The following is a 19,133-nucleotide window of genomic DNA, read 5'->3' on the forward strand; positions in this document are numbered from 1 at the left end:
TTACATGGCTGAAACCCAAATACAATCATGTATGTAATAAAATTGGTTAAATAAAAAAATAAAAAAAATCCAAATTAAGATGACAATGAGTATCTTACACCTGTCAGAATGACACACATAAATATATATGAGTGATTTCTTTTCGTGGGGATGTGGTGAAAAAGAAACTCTCATGCAATGCTGGTGGGAATGTTATCTGTTCCAACCCCACTGGAAAATAGTGTAAAATGGTAGGTTGTGTGTTCCACAATCCCCAGAGAGTGAGAAAGATTCTCATGTCCCCTGTCTGAGTAGGACAAGAGACGCAGGTCCCATAGCAATACACTCAGACATGGAAAAGTATAGCAGGTCAGAAACTAATATTGCAGGCTGTTTACCCACAAGTCAGTCACTCCACCACGTGGAACCATGATCCAAGATGTCAGCTTTTTTTCCAGACCTCCTGAGTAGCCTTTATTGAGATAAAAAATGCTCATCTCCAAGGGGAGGGGGAAAGCCAGATGAGGAGGTGTTCTAGGCTGCTCCTGTCTACAGCTCCAGTGGACTTTGTTGAATCCTACTTCAGGGAATGGGCACTAAAAGGACCAACATGTGGGAAAATATTGAAGAAATGAGACCACACAAATGAATGTAGAGGAATACACATTCTGGTAGGCGTGTTACAACAACTTTAATTTTCATGCTAGGAGTATATAAGGGGGGAAATGACAGTCTTAGGCATAAAAGGAATTTCCACGTTTACAAAGGCAGAGAGTTTTAGAAAAACAGAAACATTAACAGTAGGCCTGTTGGATATACATGACAATCTGACTGGCTAGACAGCTCAGGTGAAAAGGATCTATTTTAGAGGTCCTGAGTCAGAAAGAGGAACATTAGAATATCAAAAAGTGGAAATTGCTTGGCTGATATTTAGAGCTAAAACTAGAGTGACAGCTCTATGGGCTAGCAGTGAAAAAATTGCCTTTGAATAAAAGAGGGCCAGGTCAAAGAAATGTTCAAATCAAATCAAAGAAATGTAAATTTTGTACCTTGCCAGGAGCTTCAATGACTCAGAGTTAAGTTCCTGACTTAACTTTTAGATGTAAATAAGGCTGATACAGAGAAGAAAACTTTTTTGGTACTGAGAATTTATTTTAGCCAATAAATGTACAAGGGAGAAATGATAGTTAAGCCAAATAATATGAAGGGAATATAATGTCAGTACCATGACATGAATTTCAAAAATCTCTTTGGGAATTCCTCCACTCTCCACTCAGGGGCAAAGCTTCCCCAGTAGGCCTTTTGAGGAATCCCACGGGTTTTTTCAATTCTTTGTGCCAGGAAAATTAGAGGAATACATCTGGCGGGCCTACTGAATACCCCCTTATATTTGAGATATAGAAATTATTTATCTATAGCACAGACATGGAGGCAATGGAAAAACATCTTTTTAAGAAGAAAACCAAAGAAACCAATTTAGAGGCATCTAATTACAAGGCAACATGAGGACCAATCCAGCAAAATAGTATAAAGTGTTCTCAGTAAACTCAGAATTGAATTAACATACCCAGCCATCCCACTTTTAGGTATCTATCCCCAGGACAAAAATCATTTATCTAAAAGGATATATGCACACTGCATTCATTGAAGCACTCAGTACACTAGCTAAGAGTTGGATCAACGACAGATGAATGGACCATGAAGATGTAATTACACACAATGGTAATTATATATGATGGAATACTACATAGCTGTAAAGAATGACACCATTATGCAATTTGCTGTAATACGGATGGAACTAAAAGATATATTAAATGAAGTAAGTCAGAAGTTCTGCTCAGTTGCAGTAATCAAAGTTAGACCTCTGGAATTAGAGATCGTGGTTTTTGTACAAATCCTAGGTCAAAGAATTAAAGTATCTCTTTTTTAAGTATTTTTATTGTTATCAAAGTGAATTACAAGAATTGGATCTTTCTTATTGGTCCCTGGATAAATTCTGCCCAGTCACAGTTGTCAAAGTCAGTCTTCTGTATTCAGCGATCTTGAATTTTGCACAGATCAAAGGATAATGTGTCTTCTGATTTTATCTTATCATTAGGTGATGAACTAGAGCAACCTGCTATTAGATCAAGTTCTTGCTATTTCCTTGTTGTCAGGATGTAATATCAAAACTGGTGCAAGTTGGTGCCAGAGATGTATTAAGAATTTCTCGGGGGGGGGGGGGGAGAGATAGCACAGTGGTGTTTGCCTTGCAAGCAGCTGATCCAGAACCTAAGGTGGTTGGTTGGAATCCCCGTGTCCCATATGTCCCATATTTCCCCCGTGCCTGCCAGGAGCCATTTCTGAGCAGACAGCCAGAAGTAACCCCTGAACACCGCTGGGTGTGACCCAAAAACCAAAAAAAAAAAAAAAAAAAAAGAATTTCTCAGGGGGAGTTTAGTTCCTGGTGTTGTTGCAGGGAGCTGTATTGATTCTATGTCTGGGATCTGGGGTTTGGAATTGGACAATAGTTGTCTGGTCACACGGAGTCTAAATTGGGTCCACATGACACACGTTCAAGGTGGGAGGAGCCCCTGTATTATAAAATGTATGAGTTCTTGTCCCTAGTAGATAAGATCTTGTTTTTGTGCATAAAATTTTCCCTTTTTTAGTGTGCCTATACAAAAGGGAATGGTGCCATATTATACTGCTGGTGCATTTGGGGTTGAGAATGCCAGGCTACACCATCTCTGTGTCCTGGATTTGACTTGAGCTTTGATCCCTGACAGGACTTTTGTTGTTCTTTGTTTTTTATTTTGGGACCACACCCTGTGATGCTTGGGTTTCTTCTGGCTAGGCATTCAGAAATAGCTCCTGGCTTGGGGGCCATATGGGATGCCAGGGGATCAAACTGCAGTCTGTCCTAGGTTAGCGAATGCAAGGCAGAAATCCTACCACTTGTGCCACCACTCTGGCCCCCAGGCCGTTTTTTTCTAAGTTTTCATACCAACCAGAACCAAAACAGGTGTAGTTAAAGAAAAAATATATATAATAGAAGAAAGAAATAAAAATGAATTTTAAAAAGTAATTAAATAAAAATGTGATGAAGGGGTCTTCCTTTTTGTTTTGGAATAAACACACTAATACGCATTATTATAGAGGCAATTGAACATACAAAGGAATACTTTTTTTTTTTTTTGGTTTTTGGGCCACACCCATTTGATGCTCAGGGATTACTCCTGGCTATGCACTCAGAAATTGCCCCTGGCTTGGGGGGACCATTTGGGGTGCCAGGGGATTGAACTGCGGTCCGTCCTACACTAGCGCTTGCAAGGCAGAAACCTTACCTCTAGCGCCACCTTCCTGGCCCCACAAAGGAAGACTTTTAATTACCTTTTTTATTTCTTCTATAGTGATGGGTCTGTTCAGATATGCTAGATCATGTTAATTCAACCATGGAAAATTATGAGTCCAATAATTTATTCAATTCTTCCAGGATCTCATGTTTTGTGAAATAAAATTTCTCATTTAATCTCAGATTACCCTTCAAATCTCTGTATTATTTATAATGATCTCCCCCTTTAATTTCTTATCCAGTTTACAGTTTCTCTCTATATTTCTTTTTGAATTTTGCTAGTTGTTTATTAATGTTGGGTTGGTTTTTTTGTTTGTTTGTTTTTTGTTTGTTTTTGGTTTTGGTTTTGGGTTTTTTTTGGGAGGGGTTGGGTCACACCCGACAGCGCTCAGGGGTTACTCCTGGCTTTACACTCAGAAATCACTCCTAGCAGGCTCGGGGAAACAATCTTGTTTATTTTTATAAGGAAACAACTTTTGCTTTTGTTGGTCTTGAAAGGTCCGGAAGTCCTAATCTAGCTGCCCGATGCAGAGAAATGAAGAGACTGAGGCCCCAGCAAATGCTCCAGTAAGTCCTTTATTTCTGGCCAGTCAGGGTCTAATACCACGTCCATAACAGAGGACAGAGGCGAAAGATCACGTGGCGTTCTATGTTCGTTCTTATATACCATAAGAATGGGGAGGAGAAAGGAAGAGGTAGTGACGACTTCCTTAAAGGCGGGACATCCGCCTTGGTAATACGAGTTATTGGTGGGGGCGATAGTGATGACTTCTTTAAGGGTGGGACATCCGTCAAGGTTGGTGGGGGTGGGGTAATGACTTCCCTTTTCAGTCTTTTGGATTGTTTTTTAGGATTTCCACTTCATTGGTTTCTGCTCTAAGCTTTGTTATTTCCTTCTGCCTACCTATTTTGAATTCATATTGTTGATCATTTTCTAATGTTATAAGCTGTGTCATTAAGATATTTATGTGGGCCCCTTCTTCCTTCCTGATCTGTGCTTGCAAATCTATAAATTTTCCTCTTAGTACTACTCTTTTTGTGTCCCACAAATTCTAATAATTTGTGTCTTCATTTGATTTTGTTTCCAGAAATCTTATGAGTTTTCTCTTTAATTTAATCACTGACCCACTTGTTATTTGATGTGAGCTGTTTAATTTCCATGTCTTAAAGTTTTTCTTCTGTGTCCCTTTGTATTTAATTTCTAATTTCAGTGGATTGTGATCTGAGAAGGTAGTCTTAGTAATTTCTATCTCCTTGATTCTATGGGCATATGTTTATGGGCCAGCATGTGGTGTATCTTGGGGAATGACCCATGTGCATTGGAGAAGTATGTGTATCTAGTTTTCTGGGGATGGAGTGCCATATATATATATATATATATATATATATATATATATATACATACTAGGCCACTCTCTTTCATTTCTCCTTTAATAGATAATATATTCTTGTTGGATTTAAGCCTAGTTGACCTATCAAGGGGTGACAGCGTGATGTTGAGGTCTTCCACTCTATTATTGTGTTGCTAGTGATGCCTTCTTTCATTATCAAAAGTTGTATTAAATATTTTGCTGGTCCCTTATTGGGTATATGTATGTTTAGAAGTTTTATTTCTTCCTGTTCTACATATCCCTTGATTATAATAAAATGTCTTTGTCCCTTAAAACTTTTCTAAGATTAAGTTTGTGTCATCTGATATCAATATGGACACTCCAGTGTTTTAAGGGACTTGTTTGTTTGAATGATTGTCCTCCAACCTTTGGTTTTGAGTTTATGTTTATTTTATTCAGGTGTGTTTCTTGTAAGCATCAGAATGTTGGTTTAAGCTTTTTGATCCATTTTGATCCATTTGTATCTCTTACTGGTGCATTTGGTCTATAGACATTGAGAGATAATTGTCGTGGTATTTAGTATCATCTTTGTGTAGGAATTTGTATCTTTTGGTCTGTTTTTTTGTTTTTTGTTTGTTTGTTTGGCTTTTGGGCCACACTGGTGACGCTCAGGGGTTACTCCTGGCTATGCGCTCAGAAGTCACTCCTGGCTTGGGGGACCATATGGGACACCGGGGGATCGAACCATGGTCCATCCAAGGCTAGCGCAGGCAAGGCAGACACATTACCTCTAGCGCCACCGCCTGGCCCCTGGTCTGTTTTGTTTTAAATTAGATCTTTCAGTTTTCTTAAGGCTAGTTTTGAGTCTGTAAATTTTATGAGATGTTGTTTATCCATGAAGCTATGTATAATTCCTTCAAACCTGAAAGTGAGCCTGGATGGGTGCAGTATTCTAGATGAAGCATTCATTTCATTGAGTTTTGTCATTATATCTCACCATTGCCTTCTGGCCTTGATGGTTTCTTATGACAGATCTGCTTTAAATCTTAAGGATGCCCTTTGAATATAAATCTTAAGGATGCTCCCTTTTTATCTTGCTGCTATAGATATTCTATCCCTATCTGTGGTATATATCATTGTAGCTAGCATGTGTCTTGGGGTGCTTTTCTTTGGGTCTCTTTTAGCTGGTACTCTTCGGGCATGCATAATTTGGTTTCATACACTCTTTAGCTCTGGGAGATTTTCTGCAACGATCTCTTTGACTGTTGATTTTCCCTGGAGATTTTCTTCCTAGGTTTCTTCCAATGATTCTAATGTTCTTTCTGTTGAGTTTTTCAAAGACTTCTATTTTTATCTGTTCACATTCTTTAAGGATTTTTTCCATTGTCTGATCATTTGTTTTAATACTCTTTTCCATTCTCTTTTGTTGTATAGAGTTGTTATGCAGCTCACCTTCCAGCTCACTAATTCTATCCTCAGATGCTTTTTCCCTGTTGAAGAGGCTTTCCAGTGAGTTTCTCATTTCCCCTACTACATTTTTCAGTCTTGCTATTTCAGTTTGGAGTTTTCTGATTTCTATTTTCATATCCTCTTAATTTTTTTGTGTTGTTCATTCAGCTCAAACTATGGCTTAATTGCATTTTATGAGCATCCTCCATATTTCTTCTCTAAACTTCTTATCTGAGAGGCTAACTAGGTGTTTGGCACTTTTCAGGTCATCAGAGCTTCCATCTTCATTCTCTATTCATGGTTTTGACCTGTATTGTTTTCCCATTGTCATATCTGTAGTGTGGTGTTTTCTGCATGTTGTGCTAGGGTTCATTGAGTAGGAGATGTGTGTGGCCACAGAGCAAAGTGAAGTGGTTGGCTTCTCATGCTCCACTCTTCTTGGGAGATTTCAGATCACATCTGATCATGTGGTATCTGCTGACACTTCTGTTTGGGATTGGTCCCAAAAATTGAAACCATGAATTCATGTGGAGATCATTTATGCTATTTCTAATGTTTTCCTTTCTAATATAAATTTTTTATGTTTGGGGCTAACCAGTGTGTATTCAGACTTGCTATTCAAAAATAACCTCTAAGAATCCCAGAGAACATACTTAGTGCTAGGGATTAAATTGGGGTTGTTCATGTTTAAACCATACCTTTAGTACCTGTATGGCCTCATAAGAATTATTTATACTTGGGGCTGGAGTGATGGCACAAGTGATAAGGCATCTGCCTTGCATGTGCTAGCCTAGAATGGACCACAGTTTGATCTCCAAGCATCCCATTTGGTCCCCCAAGCCAGGAGCAATTTCTGAGTGCATAGTCATGAGTAACCCCTGAGCGTCACCAGGTGTGTCCCCCTCCAAATAAAAAATTATTTATATTCAGGCTTTTAGGTTTCTCAGCAGTATATTGTGTTTAATACTTTGCCCTAGTTGTTGTGTTTACTTTTAAGATTACTACTTAGTATTGTAGTTGTTTATATTGATTAATCTTAGAAAAAGCCATCATAGGGACCAAAGCAGTGGTGCAAGTGGTAGGGCGTTTGCCTTGCATATGCTAACTTAGGACAGACCATAGGTCGATCCCCCAGCATCCATATGGTCCCCCAAGCCAGGAGCTATTTCTGAGTGCATAGCCAGGAGTATCTCCTGAGAGTCCACTAGTGTGGCCCCAAAAAGCAAATAAATAAATAACCACTCAAAAATTCAAAAAATTCAATAAACCACTCAAAAATTCAAAAAAATGTCAACTTTATTTGAACTTAAGATCTATAAGATTTACTTTGAGAAACTGCCTACAAAATATGGCAGCTTTATTCAGAAACATCCTAAATGAAGGATAAAGAAATTCATCTGGAAACTATTGAAATTCAAATAATATTTCTTACTTCTGATTGTACATATACATATATACACATGTATATATATGTATTTATATTAAATATATTTATAGAAAAATTAGGATAAGGATATGTATATGTATATATATGTATACGTATATAAACGTATATACATATATGTATATGTATATATGTATATATACACTTGTTCCTTTTCTATTAAAACCAACAATGTATAGAAGAGGGTGGTTTTAGCAGTACCCATGATTCTGATACCTAGTCTGGATGTACTAACCTGAAAACTAGACACTCAGTCCTGAAAATGTAGTGCTCCTTAGACTCAGTCATTTCTAGAATCCACAGGAGAACCAAAGTCTCCCTTAACTACTTGTCTCCCTTAACCAGGGCTTTTAAAAAATTATTTATTTTAAACACTGAAAAGGGAAGTCAACAACTAGTTACACCAGCCACTACTGCAGTAGCTCATGGAACTTAAAGGTCAAGTTTTTGTAAACAGATTTCTGTAATTTTTTTATGCTTACACCTGCTTTTTGTATCTAACCTTTTTTGTCCTAAAAAGGAAGCTTATACCAACCCTAAGCTCATATGATACCTTGTGCTACCTCAAAATGTCTTAGCAGATGTTATACCCTTATAAGGAACTTGTATTACCTCAGAATGTCTTAGCGGATGTTATGCCCTTATAAGAAAATCATCCCTACCCCCTTTCCCCTTCTTATGATATATAAGAATGAACAAAGAAAGCCATGTGGTCCTTTGCCTCTGTTCAGTTCTGGACGGGCACTGGACCCTGGCCGGCCAGAATAAAGAACCCACTTGAGCTTTGCCCTGAGTGACTATCTCTTCATTTCTCTGTGTCGGAGCACCATCTGGACTACCGAGCCTTTCATTACCATGCTTACAGAGTTGTTCACTAATACAGTTATATATGGTATTTAATGATCCCATACCAAAAAGATCTCCTCCACTATTGTCCCAAATTTTCCCAACTCCCCTGAGTCTGCCCCCATGGCAGGTATAAATAATTTATTTAATATATCTTGTTATAAATAAGTGTTAATGGAATTATCAAAAAATATTTAAATAAGAGAAAGTTTGTGAAATTGGTCGTATCTCACAATAGGTCAATATATCACTGCTTGAAGATATACTAAGCTGTTAATGGCTAGTTGAGCATTCTGTTGTTGGTTTTGTTTGTTGAGCTTATTTGGCTTCTATAAGGCTCCACTTGCCATGATCCAACCCTGGAAAAATGGGTCTGGAGCAGGGTTGCTGCAGGAAATCATCCAATCCAAGAATAAGTGGGGAAAAACATGAAGTCAGGGGACTTTCAAAATCTTGGTCTGGAGCCCACAAAGCCTCTTTTTAGTCCAGCTCAATTTACAACCAGCAGGGGAAGGGTAGAGAGTGACAAAGTAACTATCTTGAGCTAACCCAGTCTAGGAGGGCCTTTTACACACACACACACACACACACACACACACACACACACACAGGTGGATGAAATGGGACCAATGCTGGGGGCTAGGGAAGGTTTTGGTTTTGGGTGATGCAGGATGTAAATCCACATCCCCACCTTATTATTTTTTTTACTATTCACAAAAAAATTGAGATGGTCTGAATAAATCATGCGGGGGGTTATAGTAAAGTGCTAAAAGTGCCTATTATTTTGTACAGGTACAGTAAAGGCTAGTACAAAGTGAAAAAACTTTTAACATAGATAAGACCAGGGTGGCCTTTTCTAGGAAGCATTTGGTCATATCTTTCAGCTACAGGCTTCAGTCCAGTCTTTTAGTTTGCTTAATACCAGATGGTCCTTCATTTAGGTCCTAGGGAAAATAAAATTTCCCTCTCCTTTATTTTCTTCTCAAGTGGCTGTTATTTTTAGGCATCACACCTGAGCTCTTGGGCTCTATCAAGTTCAATGTCTATGCCAGGCCATCATGAAGCTTGAACCAGTTACAAGTCATTGCTAGGGCGGCACAAAGCCTGCCCTTGGTTCCATCTATGGGACCAAAATGTAACGGTGTATGGCCAATCTCAGAGCAACTGAAGCTTAAATCAAGCCAATAGGACACTAAGACAATAATATGAAAAAGGTTTAGGACCCACCTGCAACAATTAAATTTTGGAATTCTAGCTCTAATAGATGAGAAATCTTCTCTTTCAATAAAATATCCCATTTTACTACATCTATGGAAAGAAAAGTAAAAGGAATATAGCCCAAAAAAGTACTATTGGGTTACATAGGGACTTGGCTATGTTGTAGTATCTACACCTCAGTTGATAATATACTCTACTATCTTTGATACTTAGGTATAATAACAACATTTCCCCCAAGAAATACATATAAAGAAATACATGTATCCCCTTTGTCTTCTGAACAAACCCAAGCAACAACATTGTTCCCTGAGGAAGTACATAAAGAAATACACATTACCCTCCCTAGTTTGTTATGATCAATATGATGGTAATTGTTATGACCAATATGATCAAATCTAAGATAGGTGGAACCTGAATAACTACTTCTGCTAATCAGGTAAATGCTCTTAGTTGAGAGCAGTCAAAGAGGCAGTTGAAGTGTCCTGCAGCTGCTGGGCAGCATCATGGGATGGGGTCAGTCCCTGAGTCAGGACCTACTCAAAAAGTCAATTAATGTGTTCCTGCTGATTGTGAGTGTATTCCATGGTGACACATGAGAGAGAGAATGGTAACACAGCAGATGTAGATGTAAGTCATTTTATTCTAATGATGCATGGCTGAAAAGGTACATGAGGGGAAGAGGGTGGTGCTGCATGGCACAGTGTTGTTGATTTGTAGGACATCAACAAATCCAGGATAGGGGCCACAGAGAGAAAGGGCTTTGCACAGGAGGGAGAATGAGGAAGAGAAGGGCTTTGCTTAAGGATGATATAGACAGACATAAAAATTAACTACAAACCCAAGGGTAGCTATTACACATACAAGCCCAACACACACACACAACACAGTTGATCAATTTGTTACATCTGTATTCTGGTCCATCTAGAGTGTTAGGGATGAATAATGATGTGGGACTGAGAAAGAAAAGGACAGTTTCCAAGGTAAAATTAACCCTGTTGGCCAATAGGAAATTTGCCCTTCGTTTTCCAAACTCACATACCTAATTTCAGCATGTTTTATATGTATCCCAGGAATTTTTTAAAGTCATGAAAAGTTTTGAGTCTAATTGGTGAGAATTTGGGGGGAATTACTGTAGTGCACTCAAAAACATAACCCTAGTATTCATACGGGGCAATATCTAAATTTTCTTTGTGGAAATCTGTAAACCGGTCTCTAGCAAGCATGTCATCACATCTCATATAACTTCTGAAGCTTCGTTAGAATAGTCAACCAAAATATTATCCATAGAGAGAGTAATATAAGCATAGGGGAACCTTGCACAAGAAGGATGTAAAACCATATCAACAAAATATTGACACATGGTAGGTGAGTTGGCGATTCCCTAAGATAGAACATTCCACTGAAATCTGCACATATGAGAATTTTTATTAAAAGAAGGAATGGGAAATGCAAAACATTTATAATCATCTGGGTGGATAGTTATGTTATGAAAACAGTTGTTTAAATATAATTTTTATTTTGATTGTAGTGGCTTACATATTGTTGACAATAATATTATAGGTACATATTTACATAAAATCAGGGGGGTTCCCATCACCGATTTGTCCTCCCTACACCTCCGTGTTCGTCCTACCTCCCATATCCTCCTCCATCACCCCTGAGGTTGTGAAAAAATATGTGGTCTCCTTTGTACCTAGCTTACTACTTAGTAGTCTTGGTCTTGATGCCTCCCTTATTTTGCCCTCTAACTGGGAGGCAGGACTAGATAGTTCAAGTTATGTGGTTTTATTTGAAGAAGAGAAAAGTAATAAACTGGGGTAAAAGTCTAATATGCCGAAAATGGGTGAAATCCTAGAGGCTCTCATCATCGGTTTGAGAAATGAAGGAGAAAAATAAGGTGAAACACCCCAACAGTACAAAAAGAAGTGTCAAATATCCAGTGAGCACTCCAGTGATAACAATAGGCACCACAAAAAAAGCCATGGCCTTGAGTGAAAAACATGGCAGAGTACATAAAGAAAGAAAAGAAAAGAAGAAAAAAATAAAAAACATAAATATAAATAGGTACAACAATTTTAATAACCACACCAAAACAAAGAAATCGACAAGAAGTAGATCGGTAAATAAAAATAAAAACTAATAATATAAATGAAGATAAAAATAATATATAAAAAATAAAAAATGTTTTGTGCTTTTTGCCTTTTTTCCCCCTCCTGCACTGGCACAGTAAATATTGCGGTCATTCGAAAAGGAATTCACTTGGCCTAAGAGATATGGGATTTCTCCACCCTTGGAGTATATTGTCACGGGATTAACTATAAACTCCATTCAGGATCATTTACTCTCCCGGTGGTGCTTTCATGGTGTTTGGAAGACTTCTGCTCCATCCTGGGTGATGAAATAAGACCTCTGTATCTAGAGATCCCAGTATCTGCACAGGTCTAGGAGTGGGACTTACGATGAAGTCTTTCTTTGTGGTTCTAGAAGTTCTTTTCCCTCAGTGTCATTTTTTTTTCCTCAGTGTCATTTTAATCCATCTTCTGTGGTTGGTGGTGTTGGTCTTTGCACTGATCCTAGGATGGAACCTAGGATAGCGTCTTTTATTGTGTTTCCAGAAGCCCGTTCCATTGCAATTGTCTCTGCCAGACCTTTGGAACTGGGGATCATGGTTGTTGTGCGGGTCATAGTTCAAACCCTAGACTAGGGCTTTTTTATTGGTCTCAAGATATATTCAGTCCGGTCATGGTTCTAGCAGTCAGTCATCTGTAAATCGCGATCTTGGCTTTTGGACCAACCAAAGGGTGACAAGTCTTCTGATTTTGTCTTATTGTTAGCTAAGGTAGGATAACCTGCTCTTAGGTCAAATTGTTCCCATTTTTCTTGTCAGGATATTATATTAGAGCTGGCACTTGTTGGTGGCCCAGCGGTATTAAAGATGTCCTGGATGGGGTTTGTTTCCTGTAGCTGTTGTGAAGAACTGTGTTGACTCTATGTCTGGGATCTAGGCTTCAAGGCTGGATGGATGGTGTCTAATCACCTGAGGTCTAAGTTGGGTCCGTGTGACATATTTTCAAGGTGGAAGATATCCCTGTATTGTAAACAAGTATGAGTTCTTATCCCTACTAGATAAGAGCTCTTTTTAATATGTAAGATTTTCCCCTTTTTAAGTGTGCCTTTGCAGGGAGAAATGGTGCTACTTTATATTGTCGGTGCAATTAGAGGTGGACAGAGAAGAAAACAGAAACAGGTCACACATCCAAAAAAGATAAAAATAGGAATAAAAGTATATGTGCTCACATATGTATATGTAGAACAAACATTTAAAAAAGTGAATTAACAAAATAATTAAAGGAACAAAGTGATGCATGAGACTACCTTACTTTTGGGGAAAAGCAGGTAAAGAGGTGGTGTAATACCAGTCTTATACTTATGTTGGAAGAATAGGTTTCCCCATTGTCTTTTGGGATTTTCTTGTGATGTGTGGGTTCCCAGGCACCTTTCCATCACACGCCCTGACCTTCTTGAGATTGGCAAAGGATTTGTGGCAGGGAGGTCTTGTAGGAGTTCTTGCATTGGGGATACTTTTAGAGCTAAGTCCGGTTTCAAGTAACAGTCCATGGTAGCGGGATTTGTTAGGGATGGCCATGCAGCATGAGTCCGCAGGGGAGTTGGTTGCCTTTTCTTGCGGGGGGCGAGGTGTGGGTTTGACTGGGTGTTCCTTCGCTTGGGTGCTGGGTACTGGTTCATTGGGATAGGAGGTCAGTCTTGATGCCTAATGGATTAAGAACTAGGGGTGAAGAGTTTTAATACGGTGGAAGGTTTGGATAGGATTGAGGGGTGAAGGGATAGTTGGATTTCCAAAGGGGGGGGGGAGTATATGGAATAGGTAGGAAAGAAGAAAAGAGAAAATACACTAGAAAAAAGAGAGAAGAGAAAAGAAAAAAGGAAAAGAGAAGAAAAGAAAAGAAAAAGAAAAAAGAAAGTAGTGAGAAGAGAGGTGAAAATAGCAAGAGAATGCTAGTTTGCTTGAATGTGTTCGATGAGTAGGGCCTGTAATATGTCTGTACGTCACAGTTGCTTCTTCAGTGGTCTGACTGGTCATGTGCTTCAAATCCTAAAAGAAGGTATAACCTAGAGATAAAATGTATGTTAAAGAGTTTTCTCAAGACATTCTCATAATGCAAGCTGGGTATAGTATCTCCTGTGACTGAGCCCTGAAATGCCATCTTAGTTTGTCTACCCTTTGTATCCAAGAAAGCCTGTGGACAGAAAAGCTGAGAGGTTATTTTAAATATAGTAAGATTAATGCATTAAAACAGTTTCCTTTGGAGTCAGTGATTCCCCGTGGTATACTTTACCTGTATAAGATCCCTAAGGGATTATTATGGGCCTTTGTAGTAGAAGCTGATTATTTACCTGTTCTCTCTATGCTACTGTTTCTGCTGTTGCTGGTTTCTTTGTGGTATAATGTGTAGTCAAGAGTTTGTGTTGTTCCTTTTTCATATATTTTGGGCACTGCTCTCGAATATATGTTAAGTATTATTGTGTTTGGAGTTTCTACCCTGTTAAACCCTGTTATTTGATTATTGAGTATTAGTTGTATATAAGGTGTATGTTCTGGGTGCTTCAGAATAGTGCTATCATTCTGTGTTTATCTTTTGTCTTCTGACTTACTTCGTTTAACATATAATGTTCTAGGTCCATCCACATTGCTGCAAAGTCTGTGAATGTATCATTTCTGACTGCCATGTAGTATTCCATTGTGTATAAATACCACATCTTAATGATCCATTCATTTGGTGTTGGACATCAAGGTTGGTTCCAAGACTTGGCTATTATACTGAGTGCTGCAATAAATTGTGACTGCACATGTATTATGGAATAAATGTCCTTCCATCTTGGGGGTATAAACATAGAAGAGCAATTGCTGGGTCAAATGGCAGCTCAATTCTGAGTTCATTGAGCACTCTCCAGACTTTTCTCCATAGGTGTTGGACTAGGGGCATTCCCACCAGCAGTGGATGAGAGTGCCTTTCATACCGCATTCCCACCAACAGAGGTTGTTCCCATTATTTTTGATGTGAGCCATCCTCACTGGTGTAAGGTGGTATCTCATTGTTGTCTTGATTTGGACCTCTCTGATGATGAGTGAAGGTGAGCATGTTTGTTGGCAATCCTTCTGTCTTCCTCAGAGAAGTGTCTATTCATTTCATCTCCCCATTTTTATGGCTTTGTCTGGTTTTGGGGGGCTCAGCTTTCTGAGTGCTTTGTATGTTCTAGATATCAGCCCTTTATCTGATATGTCGAGTGAAAAGATTTTTCCCACTCTGTTAACTGTCTTCTTGTGTTAAGTAGGGTTTCTTTCGCCATGCAGAAGCTTTTTAGTTTGATGTAGTCCCATGTGTTTATGTTGGATGCTAAAGTTCTTGCCATTGGTGCTCCATCCTCGAAGACCTTTTTGATATATAGGTCTTCGGGTGGTCTGCCTATTTTATTCTCGATAAACTTTATAGATTCGGGTCCGATTTCAAGGTCTTTGATCCATTTTGAGTTGACTTTTGTATAAGGAGTGAGGTATTGGTCAATTTTTACTTTGGTACATGGGGTTTTCCAGTTGTACCAACACCATTTGTTGAAGAGACTTTCTTTGTTCCATTTTAAGTTCTTGCCTCTTTTATCAAATATTAGTTGGCTATATATCTGGGGGTTTATGTCTGGGAATTCTGTTCTGACCCACTGGTCTGAGGTCCTGTCTCTGTTCCAGTATCATGCTTTTTTTTTTTTATCACTATGGCTTTATAGTATAGTTTCAAGTTAGGTAAGGAGATGCCACCCAGCTTCTTGTTTTTCAGTATTTGTTTGGCTATCCTGGGTCTTTTTTGATTCCAGATAAATTTTGTGATTGATTGTTCTAATTTTTTAAAGAATGATGTCTGAATTTGGATAGGGATTGCATTAAATCTATATAGTAGTTTGGGTAGGATAGTCATTTTGACTATGTTAATTCTACCTATCCATGAGCATGAGATATTCTTCCATTTCTTTAGATCCTCTTCAATATTTTTCTGAAGTGTTTTGAAGTTTCCCTGGTATAGGTCTTTCACTTCCCTTCTAGGTTGATTCCTAGGCACCTGATATTTTTGATACTATTTTAAATGGAATTGTATTTTTAATCTCTCTCTCCTCGACTTCGTTGTTTGTGTATAGAAATGCTACTGTCTTTTATGTACTGACTTTGTATCCAGCCACTTTGCTGTATTGGTTAATTGTTTCTAGGAGTTTTACTGTGGACTCTTTAGGGTTTTCGATGTATATCATCATATCGTCTGCAAATAGAGATGATTTGAGTTCCTCTTTCCCAATTTGGATTCCTTTGATTCCCTTCTCTTGTCGGATTGCTATTGCTAGAACTTCTAAGGTTATATTGAATAAGAGTGGAGAGAGTGGACAGCCTTACCTAGTTCCTGAACTTAGTGGGAATGCTTCTAGCTTCTCACCATTAAGTATAACATTGGTTGTAGGCTTGTCATAAATAGCTGTAACTATCTTGAGGAAGGTTCCTTCTAATCCTATTTTGCTGAGTGTCTTTAACATGAAAGGTTGTTGGATTTTGTCAAACACTTTCTCTGCATCAATTGATATAATCATGTGTTTTTTGTCTTTCTTGTTGTTGATGTGATGTATAATGTTTATTGATTTGTGTATATTGAACCAAACTTGCATTTCTGGTATAAAACCTATTTGGTCATGATGTATGATCTTTTTGATGAAGTGCTGGATTCAGTTTGCTAAGATTTTGTTGAGTATCTTTGCATCTATGTTCATTAGTGAGATTGGTCTGTAGTTTTCTTTTTTGGTGGTGTCTTTGCCTTCTTTGGGAATGAGTGTGATATTAGCCTCATAAAAGGAGTTGGGGAGGATTCCTGTTTTTTTCTATGGTTTGGAAAAGCCTATGGAGAAGTGGTAGTAAGTCTTCTTGAAATGTTTGATAGAATTCACCTGTAAATTCATCTGGGCCTGGACTTTTGTTCTTAGGGAGTTTCTTAATTACATCTTCAATTTCCTCTGTGGTGATTGGTCTGTTTAGGCTTTCTAGTTCTTCCTTTTCTGGTCTCGGGAGATGGTATTTTTCCAAGAATCTGTCGATTTCTACTGGGTTTTCGATCCTAGCTGAGTATAGTTGTTCATAGTATGATCTCATGATATGTTGTATTTCTTGGGGTTCTGTTGTAATCTCTACCCTTTCATTTGTGATCCGACTGATTTGGATGTTTTCCCTCTTTTTCTTTTTCTTTTTCTTTTCTTTTTTCTTTTTTTTTTTTTTTTTTTTGGTGAGTTTTGTGAGTGGTTAGTCTATCTTGTTTATTTTTTCAAAAAACCAACTCCTGGTCTCATTGATTTTTTGTTTTGTTTTCTTAGTTTCTATGTTGTTAATTTCTGCTCTGGTTTTTATTATTTCTTGCCTCTGGTTGTGGTTGGATTTCTCTGCTGCTGTTGTTCCAATTCATTGAGGTGATCGTTTAAACTGTTGATTTTGTCATTTTCCGGTTTCTTGACATAGGCCTCTATTACTGAGTTTCCCCCTAATTACTTCTTTTGCTGTGTCTCACAAATTTTGACAAGTTGTCTCTTCATAATCATTTGTCTCAAGGAATCATTTTATTTCTTCCTTGAGTTGCTCTTTGATCCAGCTGTTGTTGAGCAGCATACTGTTTAATCTCCAGGTATTAGTTTTTCTCCATTGCTTCTTCTTGAAGTCAATTTTGACGTCTGTTGCATAGTGATCTAATAGGGTACTTTTAATGATCTTTACATTTGTGGTCTTATATAGGTTGGCTTTGTATCCTAAGACATGGTCTATTCTAGAGAAGGTTCCATGTGGGCTTGAGAAGAATGTGTATTCTACTTTCTGGGGATGGAGGGTTTTATATAAGTCTATTAGCCCTAAATCTTCTAATTTTTTATTTAGAGCTCTTATTTCTTTGCTATTTTTCTGTTTGGTAGATCTGTTCAGTGGTGATAGTGGAGTATTGAGGTCCCCTACTATTATCACATTTTTCTTCATGTGTTTCTCCAGGTTTGTGAGCAGTTTGTTTGTTTTTGTTTGAGAATGCTTTTAGTCTGCCCTCCCATATGAATGATAGTTTTACTGGATATTGGACCCTAGGTTGGAAATTTCTTTCATTCAGTCGTTTAAATATGCCATTCCACTGTCTTCTTGCTTGAATTATTTCAAATGGGAGATCTGGTTTGATTCTTATGTCCCTTCCTTTGTACTTGAGGGTTTTTTTCTCCCTTATTGCTTTAAGGAGTTCATCTTTTTCTTCGTTTTCTTTGTCATTTGGATTACTATATATCTTGGTGTTGGTTTATTAGGGTCTATTTTATTAGGGTCTCTCTTCACTTCCTGGATTTGCACTGAAGTTTCTTTCCAGAGGGTGGGAAAGTTCTCTGCTATCATTTCCCTGACTACTTGTTCTTTCCCTTTCCTTATTTCCTCCCCTTCTGGTATACCCACAATTCTTAGATTGTTTCTTTTGTCCTTATTCATTGATACTGGACTTTTTCTTCCCGTGCTTTGCCTTTTATTTCTTTGTTGGTTTCTTGATCATTTTTTTGTTTGCAGTTTTCCTTTGAGTTCTTCAATGTGCTTTTCCAACTCTGTGTGTCTGCTCGTAAGGCTTGCTACTTTGTCTTTTAATTCCTTCACTTCTTTTTGTATGGAATCTCTCATGTTCTTTAACATTTCTTCTTTAATTTGGCTGATTTCTTCATCCATAGATTTCTTATACTCAGTAGCCAGCGTTTCTTTCAATTCTTTTATCAATTCTTGCATTTTCTTCCTCATGGCTGCTTTTAGGTCTCCTTCCCATAGATCTGTGCGTTTTGGTGGCCTTGGAAACTTGCTAGGATTTGTCTCCGTATCTCCAGATATTAGGGTTCTCCTTGATTTACCCATATTTCTTTGCATTTATTGGTGTGGTTTGGAGTGCTGTGCCTTCTAAATTCAGCCTGCTTTGGTCCCCTGTGGTGTGGGGATGGGTCCCCTCCCTGAGGGTGGTTCTAGAGGGGGCCATTGGGTGAGCTCGCTGAGATTTGGCTCCTCCTGTGCTCATTATGTTGCCTGATCCGATGCTTTTCCCTTTTGTTGTCAGCTAGTGTAGGTCATCTCCTGGCCACAATGGTGGAAGGCGCTGTTGAGCCTAGCGCTTTCTTCCCCCTCTCTGCTACCTGGAGGGCAGCCTTTCTTTAGTGGGTCTGGTCAATTTCCTTCTCCTTATTCCTGTGAGCCGGTGCAGTTCCTCTCCTGGCCACAATGGTTGCAAGCGCTGTTGAGCCTAGCTCTCTGTCCTCCCTCCCCTATCTGGGAGTCAGTGGAGCTCCGCCCCCTCTGAGCCTCAGCAGAAGAAATTCCCTCAGCCAAACCCACTCGGTTGCTGCCCTCAGCCCTTGGGGGGTCCCAGGTCCACTCCGTGTCTTAGGGGGGTAGGTTGCTCTAGGTTACCCAAAGGTCCAGGTGGCCAGCCCAATC

The sequence above is a fragment of the Suncus etruscus genome, chromosome 3, assembly GCF_024139225.1.
Source record: "Suncus etruscus isolate mSunEtr1 chromosome 3, mSunEtr1.pri.cur, whole genome shotgun sequence".
Taxonomy (NCBI): Eukaryota; Metazoa; Chordata; class Mammalia; order Eulipotyphla; family Soricidae; genus Suncus; species Suncus etruscus.